Source organism: Pituophis catenifer, unplaced genomic scaffold, assembly GCF_029215685.1.
Source record: "Pituophis catenifer annectens isolate HBS135680 unplaced genomic scaffold, rPitCat1.0.hap2 SCAF_6, whole genome shotgun sequence".
In the NCBI taxonomy this organism is placed as follows: domain Eukaryota; kingdom Metazoa; phylum Chordata; class Lepidosauria; order Squamata; family Colubridae; genus Pituophis; species Pituophis catenifer.
The window spans coordinates 92,784,939-92,805,629 of NW_027256886.1; the positions used below are offsets into that span (position 1 = coordinate 92,784,939).

The following is a 20,691-nucleotide window of genomic DNA, read 5'->3' on the forward strand; positions in this document are numbered from 1 at the left end:
TCAAGATAGCCAAAGTTTGATTTATCAGAGCATTTTTCAGTAAAATATTAATAAACTCTTTGCACTGATTGGCAGGATTCATATATTGCATGCAATGCAGGATTAAGGAAGAAAACCTCAATCTGCCTTTACTTACGTGCTTCTCTTTCATTATCTCTTTGATGATTGCTTCAAAAGTTTAATTTTCTATGAGCCACAATTGCAAGATTCTTGTTATATACAACTTTTTTTTTTCCTGTTCCTGTTTCTTGGAGGACCCTCAAGGCCTGATACAGTAGAGACATCATTTCTCTGCATCTCTTGCTAATTCTTCCTCAGTTTTGGTTCCTGGGCTGAGAACTTGTGAATTGTTACCTCAGTGTGTCTACAGGGTTCGGTTAGAGAAAGTTGGACCATCTGACAGATCTCAATTAAATTGAGATCTGTCTCATTGAAATGAGCAATGAGACAGAATATTGTTTATTCAATAATCTGTTGCAATTTAGTTTTGAAAAACTAATGCCTGGTAAGAGATGTAACTGCTGGTTTTTCAAGTACCAGTGGTGTACTAACAGATGTTTAAGCTCTATCTCTGCAGGCTCCATTGCTGTTGTACCACTATGCTGCTAGCCATGGAAGAGCTGATCAATGCACTGGGCATTGGCTTCTGCTCTGCTCTGCACTCAACCAGCTTGCAAAATTCCAGAAAATTTAACAATCAGATCTTGTGAGCCAGTGCAAGCTTGCTCCAGCTCACTACTACCTGGTTTAGTAGTCCTCTGCTTATTCATTTAACATTGGTTCTAAGTTACAATAGACTCGGAAAAAGTGACTCATGATCCATCCTCAAAGTTATGACCATTGCTCCACCACCCCAGTTCATGTAATGACATTTCTTGCTTTTATGATGGTTGCAACGTCCTACAGTCAGATGATCACGATTTGCAACCTTCCCGTTCAATTGAGGAAAACATCCTGATTTGGACTATTCAAATGCAACTGGCTCCGAAATAGCAGCAAGAGCAAGAGGGGGTTTTGCTGCTGTTTAGACCATGAAAACTTGTGGTGCACACACATATCTGGCAGACTTGATGATGTAGGAATTCAAATTGGGTTCCCACAGTCCTAAGCCATAAACTTTTTTTTAATTTTTTTTTTTTTGAAAACATGTCTGATCTACCCTGTAAAACACAGATTTATGTAGAGTTGCAGTTTTTGGACAGTCGATGCATAATTAAAATATGGAATGTGTTGACTTAATTTAAGATGTGTGTCAGGGAATGTAGATTTAATAGCTGTAAGCTGATGGAAAGTTGTAAGTGGAGGTAACTGTAAGCTGATGCAATGGGAATGATTCAGCATTTGGAAACACCTGTTTAATAAGACTCTGGTGGGGTCCACAAAAGACTGCTACCGTTTTAAGATGTGTCTATATATAGGTGACCATTAGAGGACGTATCCCTCTCTCTTGTCATGAATCTCATTGCTCTGCTTGTGTCCGTAGCTGTATGATAAGGTATCTACCATATATATGTATTTATATATTTAGTTGTATATAAACCACTGTTAATTATCTAGAGGCTCTGTGTGCTGTGTGCTGTGTTTTGCTCCTGGGTTTATCTCATACTAGTCATGCTGCAAACACTCTGACAGGTTATGGGCCTAGTCCAGAGAGGAGGCCAGAGTAACTGGAGAGCCTAGAGAGAAGTGTAAGTGTAAACCGCTGGTGTAAGATATGAGTGTGAAAGAGTCCTTTCCATTTTTGTTGTGTCTTGGATGGCATATTTGGCTCAGTTTTAGCTCCGGGACAGCTAATATATATGAAACTTCATTAGAAAAAGGGTTCTTATTTAAATACACCGATGTACAAAGCTGATAGCTTTTCTGCAATGGTCTTCGCAAATAACTTCACCATGCTGTGTGGTAGTTTATGGGAGTTGCAGGAAAGAAGATTGATGGAACTTGTCCTGGTTTGTTGACTTTTATTATGATAAAGAAGGGTGTTGTATATTCTTTACAGACTTTCAGAATAACAGTGTTGGAAGGAGCCTTGGAGGTCTTCTAGTCCAACCCTTGCTCAAGTAGGAGACCCTATACCATTTCAGACAAACTGTTGTCCAGTCTCTTCTTAAACACTTCCAGTGTTGGAGCACTCATAATTTCTGGAGGCAAACCGTTCCACCGATTAATTGTTCTCACTGTCAGAAAATTTCACCTTATTTCTAAGTTGGTCCTTGTTAGGATATGGTTTGAGCCTAACTATGTTGTCCAGGCAATATAAGTGTACTGTTACTTTATCTGTATATGTATTATGTGGCTTTAATGCTGAGTCATGCTGTAATCACATAATTACTGGTTGTGAGAATATTTAAGCAAGGTACTGCAACGTGTTCAGTTGCTGCTATGATATGCTGTTGATGATGAAGCTGTGATGATAAGCTACCATTGAGAGGAGGTGCTATCTGTAATCATTGTTTGGATGGATCTGCAACCATCGTGGTTTGTGAACCAGAGTGAGTTTGTTATTGTAACCAACTACTGTTTGTTGGGTAAGAAGATTCTGTAACTACTGGACTGATTTACTGGCAAAGACTTGGAATTTGTTTAAAGACTGTGAAACTGTTTTTCCACTATAAAGTAAGCTTTTGATAAACCAGTTTGCATATCTCTTATTCATTGCTCTCAGCAACGTTTCACTGTGCAATCTACTCTGCTGGTTGGTAACACAACAACAATAACCTTAACAGTCCTCTCCTTCATTCGTTTTTTAGAAACCTACACACTTTCAACTGGGTGTAAGGCAGGGGTCTGCAACCTTAAACACTCAAAGAGCCATTTGGACCCGTTTCCCACAGAAAAGAAAACACCGGGAGCCACAAAACCCTTCCTGTGACTGACTATTTCTTGAGCGGCCACAAAACTAGCATATGTAGTTGAATTAAACATTCTGTTTTCTTCTGAAACTTTTCTTTTCTTGGATTTATCCATAGTTGGCCTACCGAGGATTGAAAAGCTCAATAAATCGTGTGCAAGTGGGTGTCACACATTGCCAGTTGTGACACCTATTCTAAGTGACAGGGAGCCGCAGCAGAGGGGTGAAAGAGCCACATGTGGCTCCAGAGCTGCAGGTTGCTGACCCCTGGTGTAAGGAAATCAGTTTGTTCTAGCAGTAGTAGGACTTTACTATTGCTTAAAGAGCTTATTTCATTGACTCCAGCTAATGACGATTCAATTCTGTCTTGCAATAATGGACACATTGGCTTTGTCTTGTCTTTGCAATTTAGAGTTTTTGATAACAATAGTGAAATGATGCTGCTTGATTTGGTACACAGACAAAAAGATGTCTCTCGCTGTGTGTGTATGTGTGTGTGAATAGAATATTTTTGTTCCCTTCTGGGGATATAAAGAGATAATTTAGAGTACAGAAGTATGTGTTTGCACGAGGACAGGTTGAAAACTGCCTTGTTTGACAATATTGCTCATTTGTTTTATTGTGCAACAATGATTCAGTATAATTAGGAAGGAAGGAAAGAAAGGACTTTTTGAGCTTAAAATGGAACTATTCTTAGTAATGTAAAAATAAGCTTAAATTTCAGATTTCTGAATAATAACAAAAAAAAATCAACTAGTTTTATAAACAGTCTGGTTCTATGCTAGCTTAAAAGAAAAGGGAATACAAAGCTCATTATGTCAAACAGGCCATAAAAACAGAACTAATTCTCTGCAAAATAACAGAATGATTAGGCTCAATTAAAATACATTCCTTGTGTTCTAAAGTCCAATTCTATGCATATTTACTCAGAAGATTTCTTCTGGTTGTAACTTTGTTCAAGAGAACCACAACATGTTTTTTTTTTTTTTATTTGCTGCAACCTCCAGATTTCCTAAAATGTTTAGTTCAGAGGGTTAAAGGCAGGGGTGAAATCCAGCAGATTCTGACAGGTTCTGGAGAACCAGTAGCAGAAATTTTAAATAGTTTGGAGAATAGGCAAATTCCACCTCTGGCTGGCACCAGAGTAGGGAGGGAATGGAGATTTTCCAGGAGTTGGGAGGGAATGGGGATTTTGGAGTATCCTTCCCCTGGAGTGGGGTGGGAATGGAGATTTTGCAATATCCTTTCCCTGCCATGGCCACCAAGCCACACCATGCCTACCAAGCGACGCCCACAGAACCGGTAGTAAAAAAATGTGGATTTCACCACCGGTTAAAGGAGCCCCTGAAACACATCTAGAATGAAAGAGTTCACAGAAAAGAAAGAGGTTCAAGTAAAAATGCCTTGGGCATGACTTTCCAGAACTATACTAGGTGCAAGGCTCAAGCAATTCTGCTTCCTTTCCATTTTCTTGCATAGTGAGAGAGAATAAAGAGGTTACAGGTACTCCTTGACTTATGACCATACTTGAGCCTGGAATTACATTTTAGTCATTGTGACTTATCACATGGTCGCATCCAATTTTATGACTTTTATTGTGCTGATTAAACATGACGGTTGCTAAGTGAATCTGTTTTATCTAACGAATGGGTTATTTTTTCTGGAAGCCAGATATAATAAATGTCAGACACAGTAAAAAAAAAAAAAAAAAAAAAAAAAACATCCAAAATTTGTGGTCAGGTGATTGTGGGACACTGCGAACAGCCATAAGTGTGAGCTGGTTGCCAAGTGCCCCAAATGCGATCTCATAATCATGGGGTGTGTTGAATATGCAAGTAGGAGTGAGTCTTACATCAGCCTTCACTCATTGGGAGGGATATTGAATATGCAAGTAGGAGTGAGTCTTACATCAGCCTTCACTCATTGGGAGGGATATTGAATATGCAAGTAGGAGTGAGTCTTACATCGGCCTTTACTCATTGGTTCATTTTCCTGCTAGTGGGAAAATGAACAAGTGTCAGTGGCTGACATGCTGGACAGCTCCTGGTAAAAGGAGCTTCAGCCTCGGGCAGTTCTCAGTTTGTAGTTAGTTTGTTATTGTTCCCTGTTGCCTGCAATAAACGGTTGTTTTACTTCACTACAATCGTCCTGCCTCTCTTTTCATGTCCAGATTTAACAATTCCAACAGCAGTTGGAATTTCAAAAGCAAGTTGTAAGTACTTTTGGGGGAGTTTATCGTAACATTAAATAGTCACTAAGCAACTAGTGGTTAAGTGATCTAGCTTTGCAGGTGCAACCTCTGTCAGACGACATAAAACATGATGTGTCGTTTAAATGTTTTCCTTTTTCTTCTTTTGTGGCATGGGAGATGGGAGTAACTAAAACTGTTTAGCCCAATATTATTGTAGATCTTACATTTTGATTAAGGATATGTTATCCAGCTTATCGCTGTAACCCCCCTCTAGAAGCTTGAGAACTGTGTATAGAGTATAGAAATAGATGTAATAAAGAGATGAGCACTCCCTCCCTTCCAAACTGTGGATGATGGGCTAAAATTGGGGGCCCTGCCTTTTCAGATGATGTTGTACAAAGCAATCAGAGAATCATAGGGCTGGAAGGGACTGTGGAGGTCTTAGCATCATTCTGCTACCCTCCACCAGGCCACAAGGGAGAGGTGGACCCTGCCACAGGTAACGTAAAACTGCCTGTTTTATAGGGCTGCGTATTCACTTTGCATTTGTCGGGGGGCAGAAAGGTGCTTTGGAGCAGAGGTCAGCACAGCTGTAAAATTGACACCTTGAACCAAACTTTTCTGCATCTGCAATACAAGGAGAAGATGCAGCTGCTTTAAAGAGTTGTAGGAAAGGGTTATCGGAGCACCCACACACTCCGTTGCTGCTTTGCCTCTTTGAATCCCAAATACTGTCCAACCCAATATTGTAATTTAGTTAGGTGCAGACCAGGAAGAATGTAGAGAAATATGTGGTAGAACGACAATATTTCCTGTCTACTCCGGAGCTGAACATTTTTCATTGAGAGAAGCAGATGGCTTGTCTGGCTGCAAATGCCAGATGGTTTGGTGGGAATCCATGTGTTTAATGTTTGGTTTAATTCTGGGAGTCTTTTAGGTTCAAGAACCTTCTTCTCTTCTAGGAACTGCCAATTACTGCCAATCGAAGGATTAACTCCGATCTATACCCATTTAATTTCGGCAGTGCTACCGGTACTCTCTTAATTAAAACAAATGGCCTTTTCCACCATTCAGTACACAGCCAATTGTAGGACTCTTATTATTACAAAATAATTGTAATCTATTGATCTTAGTTGGGATAATTTGATCTGAAATTTGATGGCACATATGATGTAATGCATTCCAGTTTTGATTACTGCTTCGGCACTTTGTATTTTTTCTAAATTAAGTGTAGAGTTTGTCATTTGTATTGGTCTTTTTATTTTGTAATTCATATCCAACTCTAACAGGTAATTGCACTCTGAAATAGCTAGACTATTTATCTCTTTACTTATGTGTTTATGGTTCTCTAGATTCATACACTAAAAACAAATGTTTAGCTATAAATCCCTGACAACAGCTATCTGGAGCCTTACCTCCAAACTGTTTTAACTCTGCTCATGGCTATAAGAAATATTAAAGCAGTCCATTTGATCAAATTCATGTTTCTTCACTCTCCTGCCTTCCAGACATGTAATGATTACATTACTCAGAATTCCAGTTGGAAACATTCCTAATTGGGAATGCTCAGAGCTGGAATCCAAGCATAATTAAAAGACATTAAATTAGGGGACCAGTATGGAGTTCCAATGCTGGCTATTGTAAAGAAAGCATAAAAATAGTAAGCTGAAAGAAACAAAATAAGGTATTTTAGGTGATGTTGTAGCTGTAGATATTGGGGCCCTTGGCAGATTTCCCTGGTTCCATTGTTATGAAGGCCATTACTTTCAAATATATGTCAATCAACATCCTATAGCTTTCTTGTGTAGCATAAGATCTGAAGAGATGACTGGAGCTACCCTTCTTTCAAGAATCTTTCACTGACAACTGAATTTGTATAAATACATACAGGTACTGTCAGGTGCAAGAAATCAGGAACCAAGGTTGTTCAAATGAGTGCAGGTTTATTACATGATACCTCTAAACAAGGATCTGAAGTACTAATGGTGAAGGTGGTAGATAAGAGTCAACGGAATTCAAGATGGGCTGGAATTAGATCTCTTGTGGATGTGAAGGAACTCCAGACTTATGACGTATTTGATCCCTCCCTCGGGCTCAGGATTACATGTAGTCCTTGTCTTACAATCATTGGTTTAATGACTATTTGAAGTTACCACAGCACTAAAAAACATTTTTCACACTTACGACCATTGCAGCATCCCTTTGGTCAAAATTTGGATGGCAAGAAATGTCATAAAATGGAGCAAAACATACTTAACAACTGTCATTTAACAACAGAAATTTGGGCTCAGTTGTGGTTGTAAAAAGAGGATTATCTGCATACAAAGTGAAACAACTCAACTTTCTTTGCTCTTTAGCCAATAATAGAAAGAGAAATTGTATAGGAAGAGTTGGCCATGTGGCTTATTAACAGATTAACAGAGTTGGAAGGCACCTTATAGGTCATCTAGTCCAACCCCCCACTCAAGCAGGAGACCCTACACCATTTCTGACAAATGGCAGTCCAATCTCTTCTTGAAAGTCTCAAGTGATGAAGCTCCCACAACTTTCGAGGGCAACTTCTGTTCCACTGGTTGATTGTTCTCACTGTCAGAAAGTTCCTCCTCATTTCTAGGTTGAATCTCTCTTTAATCCGTTTCCATCCATTATTCCTTGTCTGGCCTTCAGTTGCCCTGGAAAACAGCTTCACCCCCTCCTCTCTGTGGCAGCCCCTCAAATATTGGAAGACTGCTATCATGTCAACCCTGGTCCTTCTCTTCACTAGACTAGCCATGCCCAGATCCTGTAACCGTTCTTCATATGTTTTAGTCTCCAGTCCTCTAATCATCCTGGTTGCTGTCCTCTGCACTTTTTCTAGAGTCTCAACATCTTTTTTATAGTGTGGTGACCAAAACTGGATGCAGTATCCTAGGTGTGATCTTACTAGGGCTTTATAGAGTGCTATTAGTACCTCCTTGATCTTGATTGTATCCCTTTCTTAATGCAATTTAAGATTGCATTGTCTTTTTTGGGTGCCGCTGCACACTGGACCAGTGTTATCTTGTTATCAATGACCAGTGTTATCTTGGACCAGCCTGGTCTTTGAAGAATGGCACTTGCTAGGAAATAAGGTTTCTATGACTCTGTTTCATGCTAGATGATGACAATTATATTGCTGGATCGAAATAAATCTTATCCATAAGACTGTGGCAACAATAAGGGTCCTATTACTGATTGTGTAAGCTCCTCCCCTAAGAAATGCATCACTCTTAGCATAAAAAAATTGGGAAAGAAATAAGTTGATTTTCCCCTATTGTGACAGCCATCTGAAAATATGAATGGAATCAGGAAAAGAGAGCATCATCATCTGGATTAGGATGCCTTATGTATGTATTAGCATGCAGAGAAGGAGAATGTTATCTTAGTTTGTTTAAATTCTGAGCTGCGGAGTTATTAGACAGAGCAAAATATTAACACTCAGGAACTATGAAATGACAATGTTAATTGCCTTCCAATGTAAGATCATAATTCCATTGAGTCTGACAATGCCTGCTGATCTTCAAGAGCGTGCCTCGTAATGAACTCAGTGGAGATAAATATTCAGGGCACTTAGTTTGAATATAGAAAACTCTAAAAGTAAAAAGAAAAGAAAAGAAAAAATCTCAACCCCAACAAACTAGCAAATTGAGGTGCAAATATACCGTATATCTCATCTATCTCCATACTTGTGTTTTGACAAAAGGACATGACCTTTTGCCCTTGTTTTTGTTGTTGACCAAAACAAAAACAACAAAGAAGTCATTGAAAGTTCCTTTGAAATTACATTTCAAAGGCAGCCAGGAAACAAAATCTGGTCTGTTTCTAAACCATGCTGGAGGTTATTGCAAAGGAGAACTGCGCTTTAGAGCAGGGGTCTCCAACCTTGGCCACTTGAAGACTTGTGGACTTCAATTCCCAGAATTCTGGGAATTGAAGTTCACAAGTCTTCAAGTGGCCAAGATTGGAGACCCCTGCTTTAGAGGATAATAAGGCCTCTAAATAAGCAAAGCTGGCTGAGGAATTCTGGGAATTGAAGTTCACAAGTCTTCAAGTGGCCAAGATTGGAGACCCCTGCTTTAGAGGATAATAAGGCCTCTAAATAAGCAAAGCTGGCTGAGGAATTCTGGAAGTTGACGTCCACAAGTCTTCAAGTGGCCAAGATTGGAGAGCCCTGCTTTGGAGGATAGTAAGACCTCTAAATAAGCAAAGCTGGCTGAGGAATTCTGGGAATTGAAGTCCACAAGTCTTCAAGTGGCCAAGATTGGAGAGCCCTGCTTTGGAGGATAGTAAGACCTCTAAATAAGCAAAGCTGGCTGAGGAATTCTGGGAATTGAAATTTGCAAGTCTTCAAGTGGCCAAGATTGGAGACCCCTGCTTTAGAGGATAATAAGGCCTCTAAATAAGCAAAGCTGGCTGAGGAATTCTGGAAGTTGACGTCCACAAGTCTTCAAGTGGCCAAGATTGGAGAGCCCTGCTTTGGAGGATAGTAAGACCTCTAAATAAGCAAAGCTGGCTGAGGAATTCTGGGAATTGAAGTCCACAAGTCTTCAAGTGGCCAAGATTGGAGAGCCCTGCTTTGGAGGATAGTAAGACCTCTAAATAAGCAAAGCTGGCTGAGGAATTCTGGGAATTGAAGTTCACAAGTCTTCAAGTGGCCAAGATTGGAGACCCCTGCTTTAGAGGATAATAAGGCCTCTAAATAAGCAAAGCTGGCTGAGGAATTCTGGAAGATGACGTCCACAAGTCTTCAAGTGGCCAAGATTGGAGAGCCCTGCTTTGGAGGATAGTAAGACCTCTAAATAAGCAAAGCTGGCTGAGGAATTCTGGGAATTGAAGTCCACAAGTCTTCAAGTGGCCAAGATTGGAGAGCCCTGCTTTAGAGGATAATAAGACTGTTTTGATAGAACAAAACAAGAGAAGAATTCCAAGGTTAAGGGAAGGTGGCTGGAATTAAAGACCAGGAAGGGTGAATGTTGGCTGAACAAACACTAAGAGGCCACCAGAGATCATTCAAGATATGGAATATCTGAGAAGGATGGGAACGGTGTGAGAACATTGGGGTTTTCACATCCTACCACTCAAACCTTATTTGGGCCCATGGAGAGAACTTTGCCTAGCTTTTTTCCAAAGTCCCTTCTGGAAAACCTTTAGACATTTCAGACATTTCTGGCCCACATGTGCTCCATCCCTTTTCATATCAGGCTGAAAGCAAAGGATGAATTAGACCAGCGGTATTAAAAAGCGACTCCAGTAAATTTCATCTTCATCCAATTTTTATATTACCAGTCCAAAAAACTCAGTTAAAATTAGCAGCTGGCAAGACCTCGAGAAGCTTCCAAATTGTGTGTTGTAAATATCCTTCTTTCTGAAAAGTACCCTGTTTTCCCCAAAATAAGGCATCCCTGATAATAAGTCCAATTGGGCTTTTGAGCACATGGCAATAAGGCCAAGTGCTTATTTCAGGGTTTAAAAAAAATAAAAAAATAAGACAGGGTCTTATTTTCAGGGAAACACGGTATGAACTCTCTATCTGATGCATAAGGACCATTGAGAAACCTCAGGAAGAAAATATCTCATGTTGAAAATATGTTCACATATCATGTTGAAAATATGTGTGCATGTGCCTACATATGTATATGTGCATGTATATAATATTTTAATCATTTCAATTCGATCTTATTTTCCTATTCCAAATGGCAAACAGATATATCATCCTTGAATATTCTGTGATTGTGCTGTACTACTTTTTTTTTTAAAAAATTCAATCGTATTGTTGGAAGCTTGTTACATCTAATCATAAAACAAAAGTCATAAATTAGAGTCTTTGAGCCAACTTGACCCTTAAATGCCTTAAAAAAAATATACTGGGCGGACTTTACATGTTTCAGTCCTTTTCAATTTCATATTTTTGGTGCATGGGTTATTTGTGGGGGAAAATTTTCTGCAAAACTTTTGAAAGCTGAGAAAATCATTTCCTTACCCTTCCACCCTTGCAAAATTTAATCTTCCCAGGATTAAGGATTTTGAAACTTTCAACACAGTTGCAGCTAAATTATTTTAATTTGTGCCTTTTTCAGATAGCAATCTGAAAACCCATCTCCCAATAATTCTTGTCCCAATGGTTCCAAGCTTTATTCCTCAAAGGCCCATATTTTACCAAGAAACCTACCCAAAGACTTGGTTTTCTTAAAGTGGGCATCAAATATTTTTTTTGTGGAGAAAACCACAAAGCATAAAAAAAAAATAAATCTCTTGGGAGATATTTTAACAGAATAACAGAGTTGGAAGGGACCTTGTAGGTCATCTAGTCCAATCCCCCGCCCAAGCAGGAGACCCTAAACTAGGGGTCTGCAACCTTAAACACTCAAAGAGCTATTTGGACCCGTTTCCCACAGAAAAGAAAACACCGGGAGCCACAAAACCCTTCCCGTGCCTGACTATTTCTTGAGCGACCACAAAACTAGCATATGTAATTGAATTAAACGTTCTGTTTTCTTCTGAAACTTTTCTTTTCTTGGATTTATCCATGGTTGGCCTACCGAGGGTTGAAAAGCTCAATAAATCGTGTGCAAGTGGGTGTCGCACATTGCCAGTTGTGACACATATTTTGAGTGAGAAGGAGCTGCAGCAGAGGGGTGAAAGAGCCACATGCGGCTCCAGAGCTGCAGGTTTGCTGACCTCTGCCCTGAACAGTTTGTCCTGCTGACAATAAGGCATACCAGTTCATTTAACATGCCTAAGCATTCTAGATAACACATGCTGGAAAAGTAAATATCCTCCTATCAGTTAACCTATCAGTTAACCTATCAGTTAAATTTATCGTTTGAATTTAAATGAGATGTATGACAACATGTAATCTCATCGATCCTAATCTACCAATGACAATCTTCCTTCCTTCCTTCCTTCCTTCCTTCCTTCCTTCCTTCCTTCCTTCCCTCCCTCCCTCCCTCCCTCCCTCCCTCCCTTCATCCTACCTTCTTTCTCTCCATATGCATCCATTATTTATGTCTGCCTAGATTTTTTTTTAAATCTTCTCCTTCATTTCCAAACTGTTCTGGTTTTCTGCAGCTGTCTTAATCACCTCCTCAACCCTTGTCATTAGGGGAAATGTTGAAAAGCCCAGGATCCAGACCAAAGCCTCTTACTTCTGCTCTCTAAAATAATGTTTAACCACTTAGGAATATTCTCCAGATGCAGTCATTCCGACCATTCTGAATCCATCTCACAGTTGTTTTATCGAGTCCATATTTTACCCTTTCATTAACTGGTCCATTAAAGAGGCAGCAGGTTTGAAGAAATTTCCAGCCTCACTCAGACGGAAAGCAGCCAATGCTTTGTCCTTGTAGTCAATGAAGGTTCATCCCTGGCTGGGCTTAGGTGTCTGAAGGCTTTGACCAAGTAAAGATCTAGCAGTGTCAATTGTCCCATTGAGGGATTTCAGGTAGGTTCTAAATCATATGAAGAACAGTTGATGGAACTGGGTATGTCTAGTTTAATGAAAAGAAGGACTAGGGGAGACATAATAGCAGTCTTCCAATATTTCAGGGGCTGCCATAAAGAAGAGGGAGTCAAGCTATTCTCCAAAGTACTTCAAGATAGGACAAGAAGCAATAAGTAGAAACTAATCAAGGAGAGAAGCAACTTAGAACTAAGGAGGAATTTCCTGACATTGAAAACAATTAATCAGTGGAACAACTTGCCTTCAGAAGTTGTGAATGTCCCAACACTGGACATTTTAAAGAAGAGATTGGACAACCATTTTGTCTGAAATGGTGTAGAGTTTCCTGCCTAAGCAGGGGGTTAGACTAGAAGACCATCAAGGTCCCTTCCAACTCTGTTATTCTATTCTATTCTATTCTATTCTATTCTATTCTATTCTATTCTATTCTATTCTATTCTATTCTATTCTATTCTATTCTATTCTATTCTATTCTATTCTATTCTATTCTATTGCTGCCTTCGGGAACTGCCATATTCACCATCCACATTTTCTTTTCTCTTTCTTACCAACAAAACTTGTCAGAGTGTTATGTGACAGGTGCCTGCCCTTTTGAATTCTACAGTCCCAAAGCACTTTCGCTTCTTTATTTTCTATTACTTTTTATGTTTTATGGTCCCGCCAATTCTAGCTTGCAGGCAAATGGTATTTCTTGCAGGTCTTCCAATTCACCATTTGCTGCTACTTTGTCATGCCATTGTTTGCAAACAGTGTGCAATCTTCTTGCGGCAGCTAGCCAAGTGATCCACTGTGTGTGTATGTATGTATCAGAGGTGGGTTTCAGCAGGTTCTGACCAATTCTGGAGAACCGGTAGCGGAAATTTTGAGTAGTTCGGAGAACCGGTACTAAAAATTCTGACTGGCCCCACCCCCATCTATTCTCTGCCTCCTGAGTCCCAGCTGATTGGGAGGAAATGGGGATTTTGCAGTAACCTTCTGCTACCATGTCCATCAAGCCACACCCACCAAACCATGCCACGCCCACCAAGCCACACCCACAGAACCGGTAGTAAAAAAATGTGAAACCCATCACTGATATGAATGTATATGTAAGGTAGTATTTAGCTTCCAGCTGCCTGCAATTACTGCGAGTTCAATTCTCACCAGGCTCAAGGTTGACTCAGCCTTCCATCCTTTCTAAGGTAGGTGAAATGAGGACCCGGTTTGTGGGGCCAATAAGCTGACTTTGTATAAAATATACAAAAGTATAAAGGCTATTGCTTAACGCATTGTAAGCCGCCCTGAGTCTCCGGAGAAGGGTGGCATATAAATTAAAATAAAATTAAAAAAAAGTGTGTGTGTGTGCACCCATTATTGAAAATATTAATGGAAAAGAAATGCTTGGGTATCAGAGGAGAAATATTTTTCTGAGCCTTCACTGTGAAAAATCACTGATAGTAGTATGAAATATATTTGTACGAAATATAGTAGTATGCACTATACTGAATGTTCCAACACTGGAATTTTTTAAGAAGATGTTGGATAACCATTTGTCTGAAGAGGTGTAGGGTTTCCTGCCTGGGCAGGGGGTTGGACTAGAAGACCTCCAAGGTCCCTTCCAATTCTGTTATTCTATATTTGACAATTGCCCTACTTCAATATTTTCCAAATAAAGAACTTACACTTTGAAGGGCAAAGGCAGAGTTTTGCAGGATCACCCACCCTTTAACTGTTTATTTCTAAAGATTTATATTGACCCCAAATATACTTCCAAGAGACTTGATACATTACTGATAATTCTCATTTCTCCTCTGCCTACGGCTTCCTTTTTGGTTGAATTAATATAAAAGCAATATTGCAAGCTTCTCCTTACATTAAGTACTATGCTAATATAAGGTAATTACCGCATTGTTAAGGGAATTTTAGTTTCCAATGAGATCACTTTTCCCCATTTATTTGAATGGGACTAATTAATGCCATTGTCCCATTAATGGAGCCTTTAAATAAAGCAAATATAAACTATGCAGGGAGACAATAGGAAGTGGCGTCAGTGATTTTAAAAGCACTAAAGCACTTTTCATATAGAATGACATCTGGATTATGAAGTAGTCCTAAATGAGGGGAAACTAGAGGTATTTTTTATATCTCTTGCATTTCTTCCTGGAATGGGATGCAAAGAAATGCATCTGCCACCATCCCCCTTTTTTTGGTCCTCAGAACCTCCCAGAATGGGCCAAAACCTTCAGCTCTTCCTTTGCTCTCCTTTGAAGGATTAGGAGCCCAAGTTGTAGATGCTTAAGGCTTCCTGTTTTGTTCCTTGAAAGGCCTGATCTTGACATGAAATAAGAAGGAATTGAAGTGGCCTTCCCCAAACTTCTTAAGAAGGTTCCTTGGATGAAGTGGCTATTGGTGAGGAAGGAATAGAGTTTCCATCTGAATCGACGATCCCCAGATTCAGGGTTGTACAAATTTTGAATACAATGCATCCATCATTGTAGATTGTACCTGATAGAAAAACAATTCAATAAAGCAAAAATCTTAGAGACTTGAAATGGTTCTGCATTAGTCTGGATAAACTCCAGATTGCATCTATCTACATTATGCACCAAGTATTTGCAAGGTGGCATGCAATCATTGGGAGACATAATAATGGCTTTTTGAAAAACCCATATTTTATAGCACATAATAAACCATGTTTTACAGGTGTGTAGTTTTTATTTACAGGAATAAAAATCAGGAAACTTATTTTTTATTCACATAGAATGAAGGCATATAAAACTACTATATTTACTGTATCTGTTATGTATTTGCTTGGTTTTTTCAATTGGAATAAAAATAAAATATGGACAGCACAGAGAGCCATTATTTTATGTCCCTACTTATTGTGAGTAGCTTGTTACACCCCAGGTTTTCCAATTGAAGTCGACAGTGCAGATCTTATACTGTTCTAAATCAGTTTCACTGTTGGCCTCCTATATAGCTAGTAAGCATATACGGATAAATATTTCTTGGAAATTTCATGCAGCCATTTCTTTTCTGGAGAACAAGCCACAGACCATTGAAAGCTGAAGGAGATTGTCCAAGTCTAGTCCATTTTACATATAATATAATTTATTCTTTAAAAAAAAGTCATACCACTTGAGCAGGAATAAAATGCTCCCGGTACAGACCGGATCGCCTGATCCGGTAGCAATGGCAGGGGATGGTTCAGAGGACCGGTAGCAAAAATCCCTGCCCGCCCCCATGCCCAGCTGAGCCATGCAATCATCAGAGGGTGTTTTTTTTTTTTACTTTTAAAAGCATTTGTTCTACAACCTCTTCGGCAGAAAAAATGTTTTTAAAAGTAAAAAAAAAAGCCTCTGATAATCACGCGGCTCAGCTGGGACCATCAGAGCCTTTTAAAAGCACTTTTTCTACAACCTCTTCAGCCGTAGAAAAAATGCTTTTAAAAGCCTCTGACGATCCCAGCTGAGTTGCCTGATCATCAGAGGCTTTTAAAAGCATTTTTTTACAACCTCTTTGGCTGAAGAGGTTGTAGAAAAAATGCTTTTAAAAGTAAAAAAAAAAATGTTGGCCACGCCCACCCCGTCACATTAACCCCCCTCCCCACCAAGCCACACCCACAGAACTGGTAGTAACAAACTTTACATTTCACCAGTGCACTTGAGATAATATGAAGAAAAAAGACACCCCCTCCCCAATCTAGATACATAATTATAAATTTATTTATCAAGCATATATAAGATAACAGGTAAAAGTATAAACATAAATTGAATACATGAAAAGGGTAAGTCAAAAGGAATATTAGGGCAGGGATGGTAGGTATGTTGGTGCATTTATGCATGCCCCTTACAGACCTCTTAGGAATGGGGTGAGGTCAACAATGGACAGTCTAAGGTTAAAGTTTTTGGGGCTTGGGGAAGAAACTACAGAGTCAGGTAGTGCATTCCAGGCATTGACCACTCTGTAACTGAAGTCGTATTTTCTGCAATTGAGTTTGGAATGGTTTACCTTGAGTTTGTATCTATTGTTTGCTCGTGTATTGTTGTGGTTGAAGCTGAAGTAGTCATTGACAGGAAGGACATTGTGGCAGATAATTTTATGTACTATGCTTAGGTCAGAAGTCGGCGTAGTTCTAAGTTGTCTAAGCCCAAAATTTGGAGTCTGGTGGCATAAGATATTTTATTGCGGCTAGAGGAATGGAGGAATGGAGGAATGAAGACAGGGATGACCTTGGCTTGTGACCATTGAATTAATTAATAGTTAATTAATAATTGAACATTAGGAGAAGGGTGTCCAATCTTGACAACTTTAAGAGCTGTGGACTTCAACTTCCAGAATATCCCAGCCAGCCAAGTTGGCTGGAGAATTCTGGGGTGTTGAAATCAACAAGAGCCGAGGTGGCGCAGTGGTTAGAGTGCAGTACTGCAGCTACTTCAGCTGACTGCTAGTTCAGCAGATCAGCGGATCAAATCTCATCGGCTCAAGGTTGACTCAGCCTTCCATCCTCCCGAGGTGGGTAAAATGAGGACCCAGATTGTTAGGGGGCAATATGCTATTTAGTATACTGTCTTTGGTGTAAGCCGCCCAGAGTCCTCGGAGAGTGGGCGGCATAGAAATATGAAAAATAAATAAATAAATAAATAAATAAATAAATAAATAAATAAATAAATAAATAAATAAATAAATAAATGTTGTCAAGATTGAACACTTCTGCTGTAGGACATAGCAGAATTGCCACCTCTGTGATACCTTTCTCCTCTCCTACTCAGCTGTTTTAATATGACTCCTGACATGTTGAGACTTTAAGATGTGTGGACTTCAACTTCCAGAATTCCCCAAACAACATAGGACCATAGTGCCACCTATGGCACCCGTGCCAGAGGTGGCACATGGAGCCCTCTCTGTGGGCACCTGTGCTGTCGCCCCTGCTCAGCCATCTGGTTGTCGTGTTTCCTATGCACGCATGTGCGTGAGCCCACTGGTTTTCGGGTTTGCAGCACTCTGGTGCACATGTATGCATGTGCTTACACACACACACACACACACACACACACACACACACACACACACACCTGGATTAGAGGTTTGGGCACTCTGTGCCTAAAAGTTTCACCACTACTGGCATAAGAAATGTTCAAATGTTTTAACCAAAGCTTTGATGCCCTCAATAAGCAAAAGTTAAAATGACTGGATGTGGTTAAAAATTAAGCCTGAATTGTCTATCCCTGATAGTACTTCTTCACAATTTCAGTTGGGAAATTTCCCAAGATATTCAAAATTATCCAAAAAAAAAAAAAGAAAAGAAAAGAAAAGAAAAGAAAAGAAAAGAAAAGAAAAGAAAAGAAAAGAAAAGAAAAGAAAAGAAAAGAAAAGAAAAGAAAAGAAAAGAAAGAAAGAAACAGGAATGAAAACTGGTTCTTTTTTTGCATTAAAATGCTTATCGAAAGAGACATCTTTCTACTACCATAGGAACAGACTCTCCTACTCCTGTGAAATTCCAGGCTCTGTAAAAGTTTTCTTATCTTTAGTAGACTTTTCAATTGTTTTGATTGGAAATCATACTTGAGACTAGTCATAAAAAAGTTTGTTAGATTAGAAAAGATCCATTTGAAATGTCTTCTGTTAGAAATGATAGCGTTCTGCATGGATTAGGTTTCCCTCCATCAATTTTTCCCCCCCCTAATGTTCAAGACACTGTATTGGAAAATGCAATCTGCCTGATTTATTTTTGGTGGAAAGTATTCTAATATGAACTAGATTATTAGAGGATGTGTTTTAAATTGAAGCACTACATTATTTCTCTGTGAAAAGTGAGGAATGGATCCAGCTTAATTGTTGGGAAAGAGACCAGAATAAGCAGAAACCTGAATTAAAGCTGCATATCTTTATGATCACCATTGAATCTAAAAATAGGCAGTCTCATCTGTAAAAGGTGTGTGACTCCATCCTGCAGAGATGTTCACACTGAGTTCTCAGACAGAGCGGTTGATTGATGGTATATGATGGGAAGAAGTTGTTGGCCCCTTGAGGTAGTCCAAACAACAGGCACAGCCATAAGTACTAACTCTATCTTTTGAGTTCTTTATTGCAAGGTTACCTTGACAGAATCTTGCAAGTCTGAAAGTACCCATCCATCCCTCAATTTCACTTTCCTGAATTCTGGAGAGGATCCCTTCTGAGTGCTTGTCAGGCACACAAAACCAGGATAGAGTTCAAAAGCACTGAGAGTATATTCCATGCTACCTATACAGAAATTTGATCTATTAACAGTCAATGCAAATTGGCACCAGATAAGAGAATGGACTTCAAGGGCGGCAAGACTTAGATCTCTTGTGGGGGCACAGGAACTCCAGGCTGATGATGCCCTTGATCCCACCCTCTGGCTCAGCCTGGACATCTCCTATAGTGTTTCTCCATCTCTACTCCTTCTTCAGATTCAGATTTTGTTTATCAGACTGAAGTCCAGATTATAGTTCTTCTTCCTGTCTTCCAAGGTCATTCAAACATCCCATTACCTTTGCCTAGTGCCTAGAAGAACTTGTGGCTCAGTGGTTAATACAGCTGCCTAACATGCAGGCAGCCCAAGTTCGAATCCAAGTAAGGGTATGGCTGGCTGATGAGAGCTAAAAAGCTTGAAATAGATCTATACTAGTCTCCCTTTATTTCTTTATCAGCAAAATATAAATTTGGTATAAAGATGGTTTGTTGTGAATGCGACTGCTTGAGGGCTCCTGGATTGGAGCTGAAAGGTGAAAGGGAGCAGAATGCCCCCTCCCACATGTTGGGGTATATATATTTAAAGTGTTTACCGAGACACCTGGTCTACCCCGACATGTGGGGTAGACCCAATATATATATATATATATTTGGTCAATACACTATAAAAAAGATGTTGAGACTTTAGAAAAAGTGCAAAGGAGAGCAACCAGGATGATTAGGGGACTGGAGACTAAAACATATGAAGAACGGTTACATGAACTGGACATGGCTAGTCTAGTGAAGAGAAAGACCGGGGGAGACATGATAGCAGTCTTCCAATACTTGAGGGGCTGCTACAGAGAGGAGGGGGTCAAGCTGTTTTCCAAGGCAACTGAGGGCCAGACAAGGAATTATGGATGGAAACTGACCAAGGAGAGATTCAACCTAGAAATGAGGAGGAACATTCTGACAGTGAGAACAATCAACCAATGGAATAGAAGTTGCCTTCAGAAGTTGTGGGAGCTTCATCACTTGAGACTTTCAAGAAAAGATTGGACTGCCATTTGTCAAAAATTATGTAGGGTCTCCTGCTTAGGCAGGGGGTTGGACTAGATGACCTACAAGGTCCCTTCCAACTCTGTTAATCTGTTAAATTTTCTTTTTCTTGATATACCTTATTTTCCACCAGCAAGGCATCCAGAGTTATTGTGGAATCAGGTTGGTTCAAAATGAACCTGAAACTTTCTATCACCTTCCGTTCAATGTGCAGTGAGCAAAAAAACAGAAGCAAAATCAGGCCTGTCTTAATGATTCCCCCTTTCTTTCTAATTATTATTTTGGCACATAAGGACTGTATGGTAAACCTCTTGCATCAATCATCCCACCATGTCCTCTCTGGAGCCACGTCCTACCATCTTCTGAATTCCTCTCAGTGAAGGTTATTTCTTTTTTGGAGAATGTTTTGTTGACTTACAGCATCCGGTGGTAATTTGTGCTTGGCAATGCACAAAACCATTATAGACAAAACATTCATCTTGCCTCATTGAACTTCACAAGAGGTGGGTCGGTTTAAGCATTCAGTTGGCGGTTGCAACAGGAGGGGAAAATGTGCATGATTCAAGTTTAAGAAAGCTGGTGTCAGGCTTGGAAGCCAACTTCTTCAGGCCTAACACATTTCCTACTGTGGGAAACTGGGAGGGGGGATTGTATGGAGCATGGGTGATATATAGCCATAATAACATTCCTTTCTCAGAGAGTCAAGGACATCTTGTTCTGCATCTGGAGTCGGATGAAACTGGGAGGCATCTCCAGTTGGGACGGTTCTTTGATTGGACCATGTGATGGACATGTGGGTGTTGGGCAGGGACTTGAACATTCCTTTGAGTGGGGAAAACTTGGAAGCTTTCAGATTTGGGTTTTCCCAGATGTGCCAATATGACATCTCTAATAAAATGGAACTTTGAGGAACTTCAAGCCTTCTCCTTTGTTGTG

The 20,691-nt window shown here is 39.8% G+C and overlaps 1 protein-coding gene across 2 annotated transcripts in view; it reads left to right on the forward strand.

The window, feature by feature from the left end:
- Nucleotides 1–20,691, forward strand: part of GRID1 (glutamate ionotropic receptor delta type subunit 1) — an 802,371-nt gene that overhangs the window by 410,734 nt on the left and 370,946 nt on the right. The window lies entirely within an intron of this gene.